This window comes from Neoarius graeffei, chromosome 26, assembly GCF_027579695.1.
Source record: "Neoarius graeffei isolate fNeoGra1 chromosome 26, fNeoGra1.pri, whole genome shotgun sequence".
NCBI lineage: Eukaryota > Metazoa > Chordata > Actinopteri > Siluriformes > Ariidae > Neoarius > Neoarius graeffei.
In genome coordinates, this window is record NC_083594.1 from 5808293 (window position 1) to 5831044 (window position 22752).

At 40.0% G+C, this 22752-nt stretch overlaps 1 protein-coding gene across 1 annotated transcript in view; it reads right to left on the reverse strand.

The window, feature by feature from the left end:
• cdk18 (cyclin dependent kinase 18) overlaps positions 1 to 21629 on the reverse strand; it is a 206007-nt gene extending 184378 nt beyond the window's left edge. Inside the window, exon 1 of the mRNA XM_060910973.1 lies at positions 21354 to 21629. The gene's annotated coding sequence lies outside the window, so the exon portion shown is untranslated. The remainder of the gene's footprint in view (positions 1 to 21353) is intronic.
• Between the last annotated feature and the right edge of the window lie 1123 nt (positions 21630 to 22752).

Below are 22752 nucleotides of genomic sequence, written 5' to 3' on the forward strand. Positions count from 1 at the left end.
CGAACAGCTGATCACACCAAGGTGCTCGCTGACCACCGATATTTATGAGTTTGGTCCTGCGTTTCCTTTCCTTCATATATAACATAACGTCTTTTCTTCTCGCTTTCCGTTACTGTAGTCAGTCTTTCACGTTTCATTCGCACACTCACGTCCTCCATTTTTCTCTCCTGTTTCAAATTTGTATCCAACAATGCCTTGCGCGAACGGGGAAAGCCCACCACGTGATGCATGACGTAGTATCTTGAATTGGGTCATGGTGAAGCAGGAAAAAATAGCGGAGAATTTAAAGTCATTAATTGTTCTATTTAAAAAAAAACTAATGAAATTGGAAGTCTACGATTCGAATTCAGAAGCTTTCGGTCCACTAAACAAAAATAATTGGGTTTCGGGGAAATTTTTTTTTTTATGACCTACACTTGAAAAATCCAAAAGGCAGTCTAGCTTTAAAAATTCTGTCTTTCAGTCAACATTAGCAGCGAGGAATTGCTGGATCTGAGGATAAACTCATTAGCTTAATTAGCTAGCTAGCAGCTGTTTAACAAGCTGCTGGTGTTAAAGTGTGCAGCTAAATCTGGAAATTGTTTAGGGGAGAGCGGGGTAAGATGAGCCAGGGGGTAAGATGAGCCACCCCCTGTTTCTAAGAAACAGTACACAAATGTGACCATGTGACCACATTCAAAGGGGGCCGGGACCATTTACTTACACTTGTGGAGAGGAGCACCACATGTCAAACTAGGTGAGGGAGATATTTATAAAAATGTGTTTTTGTGCTTTCTAAGTCAATTCCATGTTTGTTCACAGTGAAGATGATTTAGAGAAGACAAAAGTAGAATAATATTTAGACACATTAGGGTTAAGTTAGTGGCTTTCTAAGCTATGATATGAATGCTAATAAAAATAATTTTGATTAGCCTAATCCCCTTTATTAGCATTTTTCTACAAAATGGTGGCCACGGGGTAAGATGAGCCATTAGATGTGGGGCAAGTTGAGCCACTGGCTCAACTTACCCCATTGGTGGCTGAGCTTACCCAATATGGATGACACTTAAGTTTTCACATTTGCTGGTCATATATGACACACACATATATATATATATATATATATATATATATATATATATATATATATGACATCAGATGAGGAAGACCAGTTGTTAGATGTGGGGGATTACGTTGTGGCAAAATTCACAGGGAAGAAGAAAGTGCATTTCTTCATTGGCCAGATAATCAAATTGGATGTCTTCGAAATAGAGGCAAGATTTCTCAAAAGAAGCCGGTCATGCCATGGCTCTGCAAGAAAGCCAACCTTTGTCTTCAAAGAGAAAGATGAGGCTGTCCTGTCAAGACAGGATATTGTGAAAAAATTGCCCCGCCCCTTTACTGTTGGGGGGACAGCACGGAGGGAGAGGCAAATGGTGTCCCCTTGCAATTTGAACGCTTGGAACATTGAATAATGATGAAATTATTATGGATGGAATGATTGCTGCATGTTTTAACCTACTGAAAGAAATAAGATTTTTTGGCACTGTTCTACTGTTTTAATAATTTCTATAATATAGTACATCTCTCATTCCCTCTCTAACCATCCCTCTTTCTATCTATCTACGCATATCTCTCTCTCTATCCATCTATCTATTCCTCCCTATCCCATCTCATTCTATCACCTCTCTCTTCATCTCCCCTTCTCTATGCAACGGCCCTATCCCCCACTTGATTGACTTGACTTGATTCACTGATTGCATTTCTAATAATAAAAGTTGTTTACTTTGTTAACCTAACATGTTTTGTGTTGGCTCAATTTACCCCACACAGTGGCTCATCTTACCCCGTGCATGGGGTAAGTTGAGCCACTTGACATTTTTTTTTCAAGAGGTAATATCACTCTAACCATAAGAGCTTATCAATTATTTTTTGCTCAGATAGTAACAGTACACTTTGAAATTTGGTATGGTGTGTAGACTGGAAGCAAAAATGGCTTTAACATGTAGTTATGATGAAAAATGTAAAAAGTGGCTCATCTTACCCCGCTCTCCCCTATGCCTGAAACTAATTATGGGGATGTTTGGTCACTTGGTGCTATCAATGACTCCAGTTAGCATTAAAAAACAAATCAGGCCTGAATTGACACCAAAAGCTAGCTTGTAACCATATGACAGTATGGTATGCTGTACTGGTATCAACTTGTTTCCCTCATTAGTTTCTTGTACTCCTTTTAACCCATTCCTAGTAATCAAGTCAAACATAACAATAATTTTTTTCCCCACAACTGAATTGTCTGATGTTTGCAGTGAAAAATTCCACCGTGTTACAGTGGGAACTAATCTCCGAGCTGTGCACGCCTCTTAACCAATCCGATTTGAGAATTTAACCACAGTGTGGTATAATATTTTTTAGTATAAATACAGAGGTGATTATAGGAAATCATGTGTGCTGATTGGTTGAGAAATTCAGACTATTTCTCGATAATAATCTCAAGCGACTCGGCAAAATGGTGGCCAATCACTTTGTCACTGTAAGTGAGGAAGAATTACATGTTATGAAAGAAAACGCTGTTCCTAAAAGCACTAAAGATGTGACGAAGTTTGGTCTAAAACTATTCAAAGGTAAGGTGGGATTGTGATTTATTTAATCAATTTCAATTTTATGTGAGTCGGCGTAGATAAGTGACAAATCTGTGCCACACCTTTATTCTGTTTGCATGCCGCTTTTGAAGTTTGAAATAAATTATTTTTTCATGCAATTTTTAAAAAAAATAATCACCTGTGTATTTATACTAAAACAATTATTCACCTCAGGCTCAGTGAATATCGGTGAATAATAACCTCGACTTCATCTCAGCTATTATTCACTGATATTCACTTCGTGTTCGGTGAATAATTGTTAACGATAACTTTGTAGTATTAGCACATATCCCAGGGATTATTTCACTAATTATTTACCGTCATTTTTCTTTAATGATATTGAGTTCAACATCTCGAATGTGTCGACATTATAAACATCGTAAAATGGCCTGTTTATGAGAATCAGGAAGTAAGTGCGCACCATTGTTGCGCTGGCGCACAGCTGCAGCGTGCCAGGCAGACAGAGTTTACACACCGTTCACAAACTATAAATGAAAATGAAAAATAAATGATGTGTCTCAATAACACAATAATTGACACTCTGACAGATCTGCCATGTTTTGTGTATAGCTGCCACTTTCTTACACCAGGAGAAATATCACTGCCTTCCTCTGTTTAATATATACACGCCTGGCTCGCCACACATCATAACCTCTCCCTGGCTAAACAAGCAAAAAGAGAGCACTCCTCTTCGCTTTATTTGTCGTCGAGCTCTGAGTAAACTCAATACAGCATGAGAGCATTAACATTAGAGCATAAGCTGCAGTGACTAACAGACATAGTTCTCAGTAGTTGAAGTATTTTCACATTTTAAAGCAACTTTCTTCTTTTCCTATCATTTCATTAAAAACAAATAGAGTTTATATATATATATATATATATATATATATATATATATATATATATATATATATATATATATATATATATATATATATCAGTGGCGGCTGGTAGTCTTTCAAACAGGGGAGGCTGGTCGGTTACGATATTTCCAGATTTTAAAAGAAAAAAGAAAAAACACATCAATTTTGCCCATACTCTTGCCTCTGATCTGGCTGATTGTTGGCAGGGTCACAAACTGTGAAATAACAGGTTCTTTTGGCCCATTAGCCTACTCTCCAATATACATGATGGTGGTGTTGGGGGGGTATATTTTAACATTTTATATTTTAAAATTGTGGCATGTTGTTTAAAAACTGATCATTATTGAAAGCAGCTCTTTGTCAGGAGCCTCAGCAGTAACAGCAGAGTGTTCTGGAATAGGCACAAGCACTGACCTTGCGGAGCCAAACATAGAGCTGGGTGCCACACATTTCATTCAATGACACTTTCCCTATATTTTACTTATTTTGACTGAGAAATGTTTTATTGACAATTTTGATAACCCTTCACTTTTAATCCAGGTCTGTAGTGTGAAATGTTCTCGGCTGTGTTTTTGTTTAAAAATGTTTTCCAAATTGTAGCTGTGTTTAATTCATATCCAGAAAAATATATATTCCAATATAATATACTCAGCATAAACATTTTAAATAGATTCTATATTTTTGGTCCATCCATGCCATATTACTAAAGTAGCCTATTTACTGTTGTTGATGTGGGTCACTTGCTGTTAGCCAATTCACTTTCTCGTACCAGGAGAGCTGAAAGGAACGAGTATTATTCCCTACCTTTTTCACCAAGTCAATTTGAGGCGTTGGTCTACCCTGCTCTTTAATTTTAATTTTTTCCTCGAAAGGAAGACTGGCAAATGGCTTCGCCAAAACTAAATCAACAATGCTTGGCATCTGTGCGCAGCTTTCTTGCTAGCTGACTAGCCCCCTCAAGTTCAAGTTCAGTCACTCAAATAAATGAAATTTCTGGAACTAAGATAGCAAACTTGACAACACTATATTTACACTTTATTTACAATGAAAATATATACAAACTAAAAAAGCTGGTAGAAACCGTATGTAATGAATGAAATCGAAATGTAAGCTGATCTCTTACAATACACCACAGCACTTGCAAATCCGCATGGGACTGAACTGAAATTCACCGCTGCCTGTCTATATTTGAAACGAGCTGTCAATCAAAGAAAATATCCGGCCACTTTCACCAATCACCAGTCTCCTCGCGGAAAGCTTTGCCATGTCCCTCCCACTGTGAGGCTGGGAGTCCGTGGGCGGGCGTTTTCGCAGTATTTGTCCAATAATCATCTTGCATTTTGAGATTGAAAAGCGCATAGCTCCCAAATGCCATTGAAGTCCACTGAGGCTGGGAGTCCGTGGGCGGGCGTTTTCGCAGTATTTGTCCAATAATCGTCTTGCATTTTAAGATTAAAAAGCGCATAGCTCCCAAATGCCATTGAAGTCCACTGAGGCTGGGAGTCCGGTGGGCGGGCGTTTTCGCAGTATTTGTCCAATAATCGTCTTGCATTTTAAGATTAAAAAGCGCAGCGCTCCCAAATGCCATTGAAGTGCACTGAGGCTGGGCTGCATCGCGCTGTCACGAGGGGGAAAAACTCACGCACACATTAGGCGAACTGGGGAAAGTTATAACGGAATGATTTCGCACTGTAGTTGGGTTGAGCACATATATTTCTATGATTCTGGATCTGAAATAGCAATGTTATAAGGTTGGCTATAACATAAGCCTAGCGCAATTCATCCAACACGATGTTCGTTATTTTTAAAGGAGGCTGAGCCTCCCTCGTTGTCTTAGAGCAATCACCCGTGAGATATATATATATATATATATATATATATATATATATATATATATATATATATATATATTGTTTGTTCGTTTGTTTGGGCTCATATTTCAATTCCATGTATCAGAAATCCTGCTCAATCCTGTGAACCAGGAAAGGAAAACCAAATAGGTTAAGCAGAGATCCTTTCATTACATATACAATACTGTGTAAAAGTATTAGGCCCCTATTTTTTTCATACAAATTTTGTTCCAGATTTCTATTTTGTGAATTCTACATTATCAAGTCAAAACATTACAAAAACATTAGACTTCCAAATGTTCGTTTTTTTTCCAGCACAAAATTAAATGTTACAGGAAAAAAAAGTTTGTAATACTGTATGTCTGAGCAGCATATTCCATAAGAGAGCACTTTTCAGATGAAAAAAGGCTACTGGAAAATTTTTGGTGCAAAATGAAGAAGCGAGTGTGACAGTCAAAGTGTCCAGAAGAACTGCGGCTGGTTCTGTAAGATGCTCAGGAAAACCTACAGCTCATTTCCACATAAAACTACACTCACTGGACCTGAGACTACTGGCGGTTTTTTTTAAGCAAAGGGTCGTCTCACACCAAATATTGACTTTATTTCATTTATGAGCTCATCCGGCCGACAGGTGATGAGTTTACGCCATCATGTGTTGTCCGTCCGGCGTCGTCCACATTTCACAAAAATCGCTTCTTCTCTCTCAGTTCTTCACCGATTTTTATTCTTTTTGGCAGGAAGGTCAGTCTGCCTGGGGTGCATGTACATAGCTTCTACCCAAATTTGCATAACTGCAATTAATAATGAAGATATGGAGTAATTAATCAATCCCTAACAAGCAGTTTCCACATAAATCACTTCTTCTCCCTCAATTCTTCACCGATTTTGATTCTTTCTGGCATGAAGGTAGGGGCACCTAGGGTGCATAGAACTTCTACCCAGATTTGCTTAATTACAATTATTAATGAAGTTATGGACTAATTAAGCCTTAATGTCTTGCAGTTCAACAAAAATCGCTTCTTCTGGGTCAATTCCTCGCCGTTTTGGATTCTTTCTGGTAAATAGGTCGGTATTCCTAGGGTGGATATCGCTTCTATCTTCTATAGCTTGTATATAGTGTATATAGCTTGCAACATTTATTGCGCAATTGTGGTGGCCCACTTTAGATCATTCCTTTTGGACTAGACGGGGCCGGAGTGAGCTACGCAGTCATCGATGGTCTCGTTATTATGGCTTACTGCTCATTGTTTATAGTATTTTTTTGATGTTGAAACATTTAATTTCATAATTTTTAAGCCGTTTTTGGTCTACAACATTTCTTTTTATGTGCCTAAGACTTTTGCACAGCACTGTATATCCAAATGCTCCTGTGTAGGAGGTTAACAAATAAAAAAAAAAAAAGGACTGAGAAGAAATGAACAGAGATACTGTGGTTCCATAAATTCCCCCCCCGTTTTTCCCTCCACTTCATTTATGAGTATTTAATATTGGTGAATTATCCATCAATTATTCCATCTCTCTGTTTCCTCTGGTCTCTCATAGATTTGTTTGAAAGTCATCAGACGTGTGTTTTGAAATGAGGATGCTTTCTAATTTTCTATAGAACCTTTGCTGAGAACCACAAACTGCCACAATGACAATCTGACAATCAATATATTTAGTCAGTGCCTCAAAGCAGAGCTCCTGATGAGTTTATGAGCAAAATATTTGCAAGGGCACAAAATCGACCGGAATAGAATATTACAGCACCATGAATGAACCATCAAATTGTGTCGTGTTGTGTTTTTCACCTCAATAAATTGTCTTGTGACAGTGAAACCAATAATGAGATACAAATATAATACTAGGGTGCATCAGTTGCCCCCTAAAAATGAAAAGTTCCTCCGATCATGATGCATTTTTGTTTTTATGTTCCTTTTGGTAAGAAAACACACTGGGTGAAATATTTTGACAAAATTCAAAAGTTTAATGGTGGCACCAGGAGCTCAAAGTTATGGAAAAAGCTGCTATTTTATGACTTTTATGACAAAATTTCGATCACTTTTCATGAAACATTATGGCACCTTAGGCAGCTGGGCCATAGAAGGTTCACGCTGCACGCTGCATGCTGCACACTACACGCTACACGCGTGTAAAGAAAAGTGGACAAACGTAGCATGACTTGCTCTGGGCCATAGAACGGCGTTCACGTTGCACGCTGCACGCTGCACACTTCACGCGTGAAGCGTGAAATGAACATGCACACTTTTTTCTAGGCGTGAAGATGGAAATTCCAGTCAATGCATGCGGTCACCGCCGCGCCAGCCAATCAGAACGGGTCTAGGGAGATAACTCTATGCTTTCAGGGGAAAACTTCAGAAAAAATATAATTGAATGGTATAATTGAAAAATAGTTCTTCATCGGGATTGTCAAGCAGATTATAGAATGTTCGGTGAAATTCACCACGGGTTTCTCTCAGAAGGAAGTGTTCTCGGCTCCAAATTCTGTTCCTTTTTCTCTTCCTCTGTCTCAGTAAAAGCAGAATGAGGCAATCGTCGTCATCCGAAGAGTCCATATTGTTGGTTACTCGGTCAAAGTAGAACAGGCGCAACACGTGAACATCCAAGCATGAAGTTTAATGGCCCAGGGTCCGGTTCTTCACGTGAACGTGTAGCGTGTAGCGTGCAGCATGCAGCGTGCAGCGTGAACCTTCTATGGCCCAGCAGCCTTATAGAGTATACCAAATATCTTAGATACACATTTTTAGTACATATTCTAAATATATTATCAAGCACAGTTTGAGTTTTAGCTGTTCATTGAATCGATTGTTCAACTACTTTTAAACAATACAACTGTATTATGAATCACATTAATGCTTCTCAATCCCTTGCAAAGGTTCTTAACATGATCTCTGGGTCACAAGAAATCAATAAATGGAGTCCAACATTGTGATTCAAACCTTACGCGAAAACATAAAATAAGCGTTTTTTTGGCAAAAAATGAACCTCATGGTGCCACCATTAGACTTTTGAATATGGTCAAAAAATTTTACAGGATATCTTTACTGGTGAAAAGGAACACCCAAACAAAAATGCATCAGATTTTATGAAAGTGAGGGCAACTGATGCACCCTAACATATACTTTTGCAACCTCTGACTACGGTATATTGATTGTCCATTCATCGCCTAGCTAGAAAATGGAAGGATCTTCTTCATGTCATCTCCATTCACATGTCCCCAAATGAGTCTGAGCACACAAAGTTGGATGAAGACACCTGTTCAAAATAAACCTGCTGTGGATTTGTATTGAATATCAGTCAGGGCTGTAAATAGTGGCGTGTTCTAGTATTGTGCACTTGGTAAAAGGGGGCCATTAGTGCACAGGGTTGTGAGCAGTGACGTTAGAAAAACATGAAAGAAAACACATGTGGAGAGTGAAGAGGCGAGCTGAGACACACGCGCCAACTCTGACCTCTGCTCGGATCACTGTGTTGGTTTAGCGTGACCTTGTTTCTGACTAAAAAGATCGAGTGAGTGCAGAAATCCTACGTGACAACGCCACAGCTATCTGTGGCCAGGAGTCCAAGAGAGCAAAATTGGCTATGCACTCTGGGTAGGAGGGGTCTGTTCTCATTCCCCTGTCAATCAAAGCAACGCGAATGAATCTTGGGTATCTGTGAGCTCATGTATATGGAAGAGGGCAGATAGATTTTTCCTTTAAGTGTATTACCTTCCTAAACTTCTGTTTCCAGTTGAGAGTACGCTGTGCACATTTTGGCTGCCGCTTCTCACTTTTTCTTTTTCTTTTCTTTCTTTTTACCCCTTTTTAATTTGCGCTAGCAGTGCTGGTGCAAATTGTTACTCTCACTCAGGATCTTTCTCCTTTCTTCTTATTATTATCCTCTGAACATTTTTAGGATGCTATTTTTCTATCAGTTTTCAGCCAATTATCACCAAATTTCATGTGAAGAATACAGTGGTGCTTGAAAGTTTGTGAACCCTTTAGAATTTTCTATATTTCTGAATAAATATCACTTAAAACATCATCAGATTTTCACACAAGTCCTAAAAGTAGATAAAGAGAACCCAGTTAAACAAATGAGACAAAAATATTATACTTGGTCATTTATCTACTGAGGAAAATAATCCAATATTACATATCTTTGAGTGGCAAGAGTATGTGAACCTCTTGAATTAGCAGTTAATTTGAAGGTGAAATTAGAGTCAGGTGTTTTCAATCAATTGGGATGGCAATCAGGTGTGAGTGGGCACCCTGTTTTATTTAAAGAACAGGGATCGATCAAAGTCTGATCTTCACAACACATGTTTGTGGAAGTGTATCATGGCACGAACAAAGGAGATTTCTGAGGACCTCAGAAAAAGCGTTGTTGATGCTCATCAGGCTGGAAAAGGTTACAAAACCATCTCTAAAGAGTTTGGACTCCACCAATCCACAGTCAGACAGATTGTGTACAAATGGAGGAATTTCAAGACCATTGTTACCCTCCCCAGGAGTGGTCGACCAACAAAGATCACTCCAAGAGTAAGGCATGTAATAGTCGGCGAGGTCACAAAGGACCCCAGGGTAACTTCTAAGCAACTGAAGGCCTATCTCACATTGGCTAATGTTAATGTTCATGAGTCCACCATCAGGAGAACACTGAACAACAGTGGTGTGCATGGCAGAGTTGCAAGGAGAAAGCCACTGCTCTCCAAAAAGAACATTGCTGCTTGTCTGCAGTTTGCTACAGATCATGTGGACAAGCCAGAAGGCTATTGGAAAAATGTTCTGTGGATGGATGAGACCAAAATAGAATTTTGGTTTAAATGAGAAGCATTATGTTTGCAGAAAGGAAACCACTGCATTACAGCATAAGAACCTTATCCCAGCTGTGAAACATGGTGGTGGTAGTATCATGGTTTGGGCCTGTTTTGCTGCATCTGGGCCAGGACGGCTTGCCATCATTGATGGAACAATGAATTCTGAATTATACCAGTGAATTCTAAAGGAAAATGTCAGGACATCTGTCCATGAACTGACTCTCAAGAGAAGGTGGATCATGCAGCAAGACAACGACCCTAAGCACACAAGTCGTTCTACCAAAGAATGGTTAAAGAAGAATAAAGTTAATGTTTTGGAATGGCCAAGTCAAAGTCCTGACCTTAATCCAATCCAAATGTTGTGGAAGGACCTGAAGTGAGCAGTTCATGTGAGGAAACCCACCAACATCCCAGAGTTGAAGCTGTTTTGTTCGTAAAATGCTCTGACGAGGTCGTCCAACACTTCGGGCACCGTGCGAGGGAGTCCAGTTAAGAAGGTACTTTGGTAGTCGAGATGGTTCCATTCTTGCGATGTGACCGAAGTATCGTAGCCTATTTAACTGAGCATGGGTACCAAGTTTGATGCAGGAAGATCTTGCATGGAGCTCTTTATTGGGGATGTAATCATCCCAATGAATATCTAAGATCCGCCGAAGGCAAGAGTGTTGGAAGCTTTCCAAACGTTGCACTTGCTTATCTATTAGGGCCCAGGTCGGGGAGCCATATAGCAGAAGTGAAAAGACACCACATTCCAAGATCTTGATCTTTGTGCGGAGAGTAATTCCACGGTTTCTCCAAATGTTGTTCAGGGAGTTGAACGCTCCAGAGGCTTTCCCGATCCTGATGTTGATTTCTTTATCTATGGAGCCATCACTTGAGATGATTGAGCCAAGGTACCTGAAATGATTCACCTGCTCCAAGTGATCGTCATCCACTATTATGTCAAGGATTTTGTCCTGCTGAAATGGGCGTTGATTATGGAATTTGCCTATCAGCATGCAGTTGGTCTTCTTGGCATTGATCTTTAAGCCAGCTTCTTTGCCGAAGTAGGAAATATTTGATGTCGCTTCCTGAAGACCAGCTACACTGCTGCCAAGGATGGTGATGTCATCAGCATAATCAAGATCGCTGATGTAAGCTGCTGGCTGCCATGAACTGCAACGTTTTTGCAGCAGAAAACCATTTGAGATGTTTCTCTCTGATAATGCTCATTCCAAGACCCAGTTGAGGACAATGTTGAAGATGGGATGGGCCTGTATATCGCCTTGGCCTGTACCAGAGTTGACGTCGAACCATTCTGTCAGCTTGTCTCTGATGCGTACTGCACTCACTGTGTTGGAATAGAATGCTCTGAATATGTTGATGTATTTGATGGGTATGCCGTAGTGTTCGAGAGCAGCCCAGATATAATCGAGATTGACTGAGTTAAAAGCTGCTTTAAAATCGATGAAATTAATAAACAGGGGAAGATTGTACTCAAGAGCTTGCTCGATGATAACGCACAGAGAGAAGAGTTGGTCAATACAGTCCCCGTCCTTGTCTCAAACTGCGGAGGAGGCGTTCTTCTTCTTCTTCTTCTTTCTACCAGAGAGAATGTTGATGTTATGCCACACCTCCCGTTGGTTGCCAAAAGTAACAGCATCCTGAAGTTCTGAGGCTAAATTCAAGGCCCAGTTCTCATCATCCTTCTGAACACTTTTCTTGACTTGCCTATTGATTTTGATATACAGTTCGCGGCTTCTCTCAGATGCCTTCAGCTTTTTCACTTCGTTGCATTTCTCAATGAGGCACAAGGTTTCAGTGGAAAGATGTTTATCACAGAACTTGGTGGGTCTTCGACTGAGAGACTCATGAGAGGCATTGCGGAAGGCTACTTTGATGTTATTCCAGTCTTCGTCTAAGGAGTAACCAGAGGCGGGGAGATCTATTGAGTGGCGACAAAGAGATTGCCAGAAATCCTCAATTTTTTTGCCTGATCGCAAGAGATCTAGGTTGGGCAAGGAAGAGTGTTTCTTTCTCCTTTGGCTGGAGAGTTTCAGCCGCACTCGGCTGATCACAATACTGTTTTCCGATAACATTTGGCCAGGCATCAGTGTCTTTCCCGACATGGGCATTGAAGTCCCCAAGAAGAATTCGAATGTCGGATTACATATCTGTGAGTGGCGAAAGTATGTGAACCTTTGCTTTCAGTATCTGCTGTGACCCCCTTGTGCAGCAATAACTGCAACTAAACGTTTCCGCTAACTGTTGATCAGTCCTGCACACCGGCTTGGAGGAATTTTAGCCCATTCCTCTGTACAGAACACCTTCAACTCTGGGATGTTGATGGGTTTCCTCACATTAACTGCTCGCTTCAGGTCCTTCCACAACATTTCGATTAGATTAAGGTCAGGACTTTGACTTGGCCATTCCAAAACATTAACTTTATTCTTCTTTAACCATTCTTTGGTAGAATGACTTGTGTGCTTAGGGTCATTGTCTTACTGCATGACCCACCTTCTCTTGAGATTCAGTTCATGGACAGATAACATGACATTTTCCTTTAGGATTTGCTGGTATAATTCAGAATTCATCGTTCCATCAATGATGGCAAGCCGTCCTGGCCCAGATGCAGCAAAACAGGCCCAAACCATGATACTACCACCACCATGTTTCACAGATGGGATAAGGTTCTTATGCTGGAATGCAGTGTTTTCCTTTCTCCAAACATAATGCTTCTCATTTAAATCAAAAAGTTCTATTTTGGTCTCATCCATCCACAAAACATTTTTCCAATAGATAGTTTTCACTGACGTCACGGCATTCCGGGGAACGCCCTCCGGCCGCCCTCTTGTGGGGCAAACAAAACGGACCATCGCCATTACCAGCTACGTTATCTCGGACGAATTTATGAAGTTATATAGTCAGTTTTCTAAAATAAAGATCAATGTCGGCAAAATCAAGCAAACAGAAGTATATAGATACATTAGACGACATCTCACGACAATGGTATGCAGCCAAACTGGCCTTGATTGGGGGAATTGACCCCTACGAAGTAGACAAAGATGCATTTTCAAGTGACTATGCAGGGCTGCCAAAGCCTGAAACTGCCAAAGCCTGCTCCAAAGCCTGAAACTGACTTCAAACTTTAAAGGCTGTCTGATATATACAACTTTATATATTCACAGCGCGCCTTTTGTCGGATGCCGCCTTTTTCACGGCTGAATCGCGCAGATCCGATTTTTTTTTTTAGGGGGGGCGTTGGAGTGTCTGATTATAATTTCAAAGTAAATTCTGTATTAAAATTACTAAATAAGCAAATCCATTACAGTCCATGAAACAGGAAGTATAAGGATGAGAAAAAAACAGTTTAAATCGGAAAGCTGCGCACATTTGCACAGTCCTGCACACCGCTCGGGCTGAGCAAATGTGCGCAGCTTTCCGATTTAAACTGTTTTTTTCTCATCCTTATACTTCCTGTTTCATGGACTGTAATGGATTTGCTTATTTAGTAATTTTAATACAGAATTTACTTTGAAATTATAATCAGACACTCCAATGCCCCCCCCCCAAAAAAAAAATCGGATCTGCGCGATTCAGGCAGCATCTGCCAAAAGGCGCGCTGTTTGCATCCCAAACACAAATCAAATCATACAGAATAGACCTAAAATGTTTTTCAAAAATGACCCTTGCATGAGTGAAGTGACAAGTTTCAAATAGAAACGTGACAAACGAGCGATATTAAGTGTACATTACAATGTAAACGTACACTCAGCGGTTCCAGTTAGGCATTCTCCAGAGATTGTTCACATGATGTTTTGGTTTCCAAAAACAAACTTAAACACAATTGATTGTTTATTTAAACAACTTACCACTTATAAAATGATCGGAGCAGACTTTGCTGTGTTTGGAAGGCTGATAATCCTTGCAGTTGATTCTCGCAAGCCATAGATTTCTCCTTTGTATGCTGAGTTTCTTTGTTTGCTCACCTTCGTGCTCCCGTACAGTGGGAATTCCATAAAAGCTCCGCTTGACTTCATCATTTGACCTATTACGACAGCCGTGAATACAACAGGTGTGCACCATTGCTAGCTTTAAATAGCCTGCTTGGGTTCTTTTGAAGACTTTGTACTCGCGTGTTACAATGTGTGCTCAGTCACCCATATGGTAAGCTTGACCCGCAAGATGGCCGCCACTAGGGAATCCCCGACTCTGTGACGTCATGTGAAAACTATCTATAGCCTTCTGGCTTGTCCACATATCTTTAGCAAACTGCAGATGAGCAGCAATGTTCTTTTTGGAGAGCAGTGGCTTTCTCCTTGCAACCCTGCCATGCACACCATTGTTGTTCAGTGTTCTCCTGATGGTGGACTCATGAATATTAACATTAGCCAACGTGAGAGAGGCCTTCGGTTGCTTAGAAGTTACCCTGGGGTCCTTTGTGACCTCGCTGACTATTACACACCTTGCTCTTGGAGCGATCTTTGTTGGTTGACCACTCCTGGGGAGGGTAACAATGGTCCTGAATTTCCTCCATTTGTACACAATCTGTCTGACTGTGGATTGGTGGAGTCCAAACTCTTTAGAGATGGTTTTGTAACCTTTTCCAGCCTGATGAGCATCAACAATGCTTTTTCTGAGGTCCTCAGAAATCTCCTTTGTTCGTGCCATGATACACTTCCACAAACATGTGTTGTGAAGATCAGACTTTGATAGATCCCTGTTCTTTAAATAAAACAGGGTGCCCACTCACACCTGATTGTCATCCCATTGATTGAAAACACCTGACTCTAATTTCACCTTCAAATTAACTGCTAATCCTAGAGGTTCACATACTTTTGCCACTCACAGATATGTAATATTGGATCATTTTCCTCAATAAATAAATGACCAAGTATAATATTTTTGTCTCATTTGTTTAACTGGGTTCTCTTTATCTACTTTTAGGACTTGCATGAAACTCTGATGATGTTTTAGGTCATATTTATGCAGAAATATAGAAAATTCTAAAGGGTTCACAAACTTTCAAGCACCACTGTATGTTAAACTTATTATTATTATTATTATTATTATTATTATTATTATTATTATTAAACTGCCCTGTGATGCAGCAGTTCTTGATGGCTTCATGTGTCTTCGAAGAAGCTTGTGTTAGTGCTCACCCTTGGTAGCTGGTGTGTGATAGCTACGTAGTTAGTGGGTGGGAATTGGTAAATCAAAGCAAGTAATTGTCGCAACAATAATTCAAAACGTTGAAATAAACCAAAAACAAGTTTCTGAACCAAATTTCTTTTCCCTCATGAGGTTCTTAACCTCCAGACTTGATCTGAAAATATCATTTTATAAGAAGAATTATAAACGTCAAGGAAAGTGAGGAAGCTTTGATGAAGTAATCTCGGAACGGAAGAACTGAGTCAGGGCATAATAAGTCAGGAAGTTATTAGAGAATATTTATATCGCATTCAAGAAGTAAGATTTTCATTTTCTGTTGCTATGAATATCCTCACGCTTTGAAAATTTTTTTGGTACTTGTAATAGTGAAGGAAATAAATCCATGGACTAACGTGGCATATCATCCATGAGTCCAAGGAAACAAAATCGACCACTATGGAGGTTAAGATTATGATTTATTACGAGTACCAGTGTGATTATGGATATTTAACAGTTATTCCATGAAATCGAGGCATACATGAGCTAATAGCCGACGAGGCATGTAGCGACAAGTTGTCTATAAGCCATGTACAATGAGATTGAGTGGAATAACTGTTTTATTCTACCCACATTCACTGGATTTTGAGAAACAGACTATTTTTATTTTTATTTTTTAACAAATTCAATAAATAAAAACTTTATACAAAATGTATTCCATATTTTGTTGCTTTTTTGTATTTCGGGGGTTTTGTTTGCTTTCGAGTAGAGTTTTTATTTCATCTTCAGTTGGTTCAGCAACACATGCCGCCATTTTGTTTTTCTCTACTCACATATTATGAGCCGATATCCTAGTAGTCGAGTAGCCAATCAGAGCACTTGATTGCTCATATCCAGTGAATCTGGAAGGGAAAGGGGTTCATCTAATGATAAATAAATAAAACCAGGAAGTTAATATGATCCACAGTGGTCCAAATTGAGTACAAGAATACAAATTCTTGCTTGGAAAATGTTTTATAAGGGAAATGTTCCCAAAAAAAAAAATTTGAGAAACGTTCCTGGAAATATTTTATAGTTGTAGTGAAAATTGTATTTTGTTCTCAAAGGGGGTACAAACTTTTGCAAGTCAACTAATGGGCGGCTTTTTAGTCACACTGTCACGCTGTTCTCTATTAAATGTAGAAATGAGACATTAAATCGACAAAGCAACACATTTTAGCGACATATTCGTCACTGCTCCAGAACCCTGACGAATACTGCTTTTCTTTTTAAAGATATTTTTTGGGCTTTTTTCACCTTTATTGGACAGGACAGGAAATGAGTGGGAGAGAGAGAGACGGGGAGGGATCGGGAAATGACCTCGGGTTGGAATCAAACCCAGGTCCCCAGATTTAAGATATGGCGCCTTAGCCACCTGAGCCACGACGCCCCCGATGAATACTGCTTTTCAGATATTGGAGCGATTTGCTAGCAGAGGGAGGGGGAAAATGAACTTTCTTCCATTTTACTTGATCAAACCTCTTCTGACTTTTCTGTTCCTTCTGAGATGTTTAAGATCTACAAAGTTCAAACACATCTATTCACAGGGTCATGTTTTTGCCAACCTGGATCTCAATAATTGACTCTCAAGTTCACCCTTCGAAGCCATGCTCTCTTTTTCTTTATTCATTTTTTTTTTATTTGCCCATTTCATCTCTCGGATGTAATTTCTCCTGCACTCTAATTTGACTCCAGTAGGCAATAATGCCTCTTATTTGTCTCCGTTCAGTGAAACTCAACTGAGCAATTATCAGCAATCACCTTCTCGAGAAGCACCAACTCAGATGCCGAGGTGAATGATTATGAGTCATGGGGAAGGTAAAAGCAAATATTAGAGCCAAGTAACAGTCGTTTCAGCTCATGTATTATTCAGCAGGTGAGCCTGGATAGAAAATAACTACAGATGTGAGGAGTCGCTTCAATATTCAGGATCATTTACTGTGATTTTCACAGTTCACGGTTTTTCCATTCAGCCTGAATTTTTTAAAAATAAACTTGACTTGAATTACGCGGTGTGTTGAATCTATATAGCTGAAACACTTCTGCTGTGCTTCAATATCTTTAGTTCAGGAGCAGAAAATACTTCAGGAATTGTACTTTGTTGCTGCACTTAGGTATGTATAGTATTCAGTAAAGGGGTGGGGTGATTTGACTAAAATATCATATCACGATATTTTTTCGTACAACACACGTTTGCTCCGAAAGTGTGATGTTGCCTTGAAAAAGAATCTGACCTTGATATGTTCTATTATATAATAATCATTTTTAATGAATATTTAACATCAACTGCTTCCATTAGGTTCCATTCACATGTTTAAATAAAATAAATAAATAAAATAGATCATAATGTCTCAGAAGGGTGTATTGTGGCATAATTTATCACAATATTGACGTTATTGGGGGCGGCACGGTGGTGTAGTGGTTAGCGCTGTCGCCACACAGCAACAAGGTCCAGGTTCGAGCCCCGTGGCCAGCGAGGGCCTTTCTGTGTGGAGTTTGCATGTTCTCCCCGTGTCCGCGTGGGTTTCCTCCGGGTGCTCCGGTTTCCCCCACAGTCCAAAGACATGCAGGTTAGGTTAACTGGTGACTCTAAATTGAGCGTAGGTGTGAATGTGAGTGTGAATGGTTGTCTGTGTCTATGTGTCAGCCCTGTGATGACCTGGCGACTTGTCCAGGGTGTACCCCGCCTTTCGCCCGTAGTCAGCTGGGATAGGATCCAGCTTGCCTGCGACCCTGTAGGACAGGATAAAGCGGCTACAGATAATGGATGGATGGATGTTATTGAATTATATTGATCATCACCACTTGAGTATCACTGAACTTGAATACCTGTACTCTTACTGAATCACATTTCCAAGAAATACAAACTTTTTACTTGTTATTTTTTTAATTTAATTTTTTAATTTTTATTTAAACCTTCAGAATAGTCGTTCTTACAAGCAGGTAATGTCTATATGCTGTACACACTGTTGATATCAGTAGAATGGGTGCATTTAATTTGTGCTTTATTTCCATTTCACTTTAAAACACCAACCCACCAAACACCAACACCGACTCCCACTTCAGTGACTTCTAACTTCATCAGTTTAAAACATTTCCTTTCAGTTTTGAACACTTTAGGATATTTTTTACTTTCGCTTTTAACTCAAGAAGATTTTGATCTTCAGTTCCACTTTGGTACAATTTACCCGTGCTTTTCCTTTTCCACACCTCTGCTTTAACTTTTCATCTTATCTTCCTCCAAGTCTTTCTTCTTGTGAGACCTGAGACGTTCAGTGATTATACACTCACCGGCCACTTTAATAGGAACTTGTTCTTGACTCTAAGATCCCTGTTCTTGGCTGCAGGAGTGGAACTCGATGTGTTCTGCTGTTGCTGTTCTGCTGAGATGCTTTTCTGCTCACCACGGTTGTAAAGAGTGATTATATGAGTTACTATATCCTTCCTGGCAAATAAAGCTCAAACCACCTTGACTCTGTCCATTTTCCTCTGACCTCTCTGATCAACAAGGTGTTTGTTTCCACCCACAGAACTCTCACTCACTCACTCACTCACTCACTCGATGTTTTTTGTTTTTCGCACCATTCTGTCTGTGTAAACTCTACAGACTGTTGTTTGTGTGTGAAAACCGCAAGAGATTTCTCAGCAGTTCCTGAAATACTCAAACCAGCAGTCCATCTGGCACCAAGAAAGTCACACTTTGAGATCACAGTTTTTCCCATTCTATTGTTTGAACATTGTGAACATTAACTGAAGCTCTTGATTTGTATCTGCATGATTTCACGCATTGTGCTGTACATATTTTTGTGAGTGTATATTATATATTTTTACAGCATGCCTGTGCATGAAAGCTAGCTAGCCGTCAAAGCAACTCTCATCTGATTAAATTATTTATAACCTTCTACTTTCTTTTTCTTCTTTAATTAGGTCACACAGTGCTCCTGAAAGAACTTCACAGAAACCCAACAGTCAAAATATCCTTTTTAAGCACAGTGTTATTGTAATCCTATTTGACTGGATTTACATCACATTAACATGGTGTGTGTGTGTGTGTGTGTATTTATAGCTTATTGAGGACCCAATTTGGCCAGAAGGACAGGAATATCTAAGAGTTTTGACTTTGTAGCGATATCTGGCTTGTCTTAATGAGGAAAACTCCTTTTTTTTTGCAGCTTCTAATAAATAAATAAATAAATAAATAAAATTAAACTGAAAAGTATCAAATGTTTCGTTTTTTTTATTGAGGGTCGCAAAAGGTCCTCACAAGGACAGTAAGACAAATGTGTGCATGTGTGTGTTTTTGTTTGTTTGAATTTAACTCATTTTTCTTTCTTCTCTCATTTAGTGAATTCTATAGCAGGGGTTCTTAAACTTTTCGATTGTAGTACTACTACTACTACTACTACTCATCTCATCTCATTATCTATAGCCGCTTTATCCTGTTCTACAGGGTCGCAGGCAAGCTGGATCCTATCCCAGCTGACTATGGGCGAAAGGCGGGGTACACCCTGGACAAGTCGCCAGGTCATCACAGGGCTGACACATAGACACAGACAACCATTCACACTCTTGTGTCATGGTTCAGTAACCTACCCCTCAAAAACAGAAATTCCCTGAATCAGATTGTGAAGTGGGCTGGTAAGTTAATTGGAGAACCACAGCTCAACATGGAGTCTCTCTACAGTAGGCAGTTGCAGAGACTAGCGGGGTCTATCTTAAACGATACATCCCACCCACTATATGGTGAATTTCAGCCTCTCCCCTCAGGTCGTAGGTTCCTAATGCCAGCCTGCAAAACTAAGAGGTATAGATGCAGTTTTATCCCCTCTGCTATTAACACATTGAATAGCACATGAGTCCAATATTTTAAGGTTTTCCCCCTGTGATTTTTACACATATTTATATATTTATTGTTTATTTGTCCTTCTTCATATCTTTGCTTGGAGCACTTGTCTGTTTGTCACGTTTGTGCTTTTGTTGTTCTTGTTTTGTTTTGTTATTGTCCGCTGTCACTATCCAGTACTGGGCTGTTGGTATAAGTTTGCTGTGGGTCAGTATTTTGTTGTCTGTGTAAGCTTTTGCTACTTTTGCCTGCAACCAAATCTACCTTTGAGTACAAATAAAGTTACCTTACCTTACCTTACCTTACTCACATTCACACCTACGCTCAATTTAGAGTCACCAGTTAACCTAACCTGCATGTCTTTGGACTGTGGGGGAAACCGGAGCACCCGGAGGAAACCCACGCGGACACGGGGAGAACATGCAAACTCCACACAGAAAGGCCCTCGCCGGCCACGGGGCTCGAACCCGGACCTTCTTGCTGTGAGGCGACAGCGCTAACCACTACACCACCGTGCCGCCCCTACTACTACTGCCCCTACTACTACTGCTACTACTACTAATAATAATAATAAATTCCACAGCCATCTATTCAAATATTAGGTCCATTATTAAAATGTAAACGATACTATTTGGCTATTTGCTTTTTTTTTTTTACATTTAAAGTTCCTTCATGTTAAAATTACTTCTTTACTTTTTGTTTCGGAGTTGTTGTGGTTTGGATTCGACTTGTTCAGCAGAAGAGTAATAACTACAAGAACAAGTGTAACTTTAACAACAACAACAACAACAACAGCAGCAGCAACAAGAAGTCATGATTTTTACTTCTGTAACTCAATGAAATGACCCCTCTCCCCCCCCCAGTGAAAAAACACTGATCTTTAGTAGCGTGTGCTCTCAAAATTCAACATCTGTGTGGTGTGCCAGAACAAGAAATTAACAAACACTCTATTGAAGTACCAAAGTTTTAGCTGAAAAACCTTTCCATCATGATGCAACTTAAACCATTCAAATGCCTTCTACAAGTAGACAGCTTAATGAATTAGTCAACATTTAGCAGACCACACACACACACACTCACTCATCCACACACACCCCATGACCTCTTCCAGCTCGGCGCTCTCCAGCGTGACTAGCCTGTAAATCAAAGCAACAAGTTCCTGTTTCCGAATCACAGCTCATATGTTTTGGCACTGCAGTTTATACTCACAGGAGTGGATGAGGAGCGTGTGCGTCCCTGACGCTGCTGCTAGTGCTGGTGCTGCTGGTGGTGCTGCTGGGGACGAGGACAACACAAGGCCCTCCAGCTTCTTTGGCAGCACTGATAAATCCACAACTGGAGGATGTGTGTGTGTGTGTGTTGGAGTGTGATGGAGGTGGACACACACACACACACAGTCTGTCCCCGTCTCCACAGGCTGCTCCTGCACTGCCTTCCCTTCTGCTGCTTTTCATGCGAGGCCCTCCTTCCCCCCTGCCGCCGAGAGAGAGAGAGAGAGAGAGAGAGGTAATAAAATAGCAACAACTGAAAATATGAAAGAAAAAAATACAGGAAGCAAATGTGTCTCTGTGAAGGATTTTATAATCAGGCTCAGTCTCCACCTCCGCTTGCCTCCCCGCCCCTATTGTTATGGCAACGGCCAATAGCATGAGCCTGTGATCCTCTCACATGGGGCTAATGCAATATGGTTATGTATGTATATGTGAAACGTGTGTGTGTGTGTGTGTGTGTGTGTGTTGGCTGTGGCTTCTCTAAATAGCAAATATGGCCAGTAGAGGCTGAACTGACTGCTGTAGGTTCTACACACACACACACACACACATCTCAGAATGGAGTTATATAATAACATTTCTGCTGAATCCTCGATTTTGATTGGTCAAAAAGTGTTGATTAATCACAGATGTATATTAATGCCCTTGTTCTTATCCGTTATCGTTTCTATAGTAACAGCTCATTCACAGGGACTTCAGACAAACAGTGTAATATGGAGATGTTTTCTGCTGAAAGGAGACATTTATTTTACATTTATAGAAGGCTTGTAAAAGGCAACGGTAAAGCTGATAAGGATACGTTTGTACTTTGCGGTTTTGATAGCATGATAAGCTGCAGGGTTTTTGTCCATGGAAAAGAGGAAACAAGGCCAGTGAGGAAACTTTATAGCTGCTATAACAGTAACTGAGAACAGGAACTAAAAGCCTAGACAGCAATGGCGAGCTTCCACAAGCAATGATGTAATTGGAATAAACTAATATCGTACACGTCATGCACAGAGGTGCTTGGTGGACTTCGTGGATGAAGCAACAAAACCTGTGACTGTTACAAACTTGTTGTGACCAAACTGATTCATTCTAACATGGACGAATTTCAGTCCTATAGTTGCTGAAATCAAAGAATTTTAAATCAGAAAATTTTAACAGCGCCACCTGCAGTACTGGAGCACTCATACGCTACACTACAGAAACACGGAGGTCTCGAATTTGTTTTGTAGATGTTCCATAACATTAATTACAAGTATAAATGGATGAAAAGTATGATGTGATATTATGTAATTAATAAAAATGGTAATTATTTGCAAATCGCTGCTGTGTAAGAGGAACCAAACATTTCA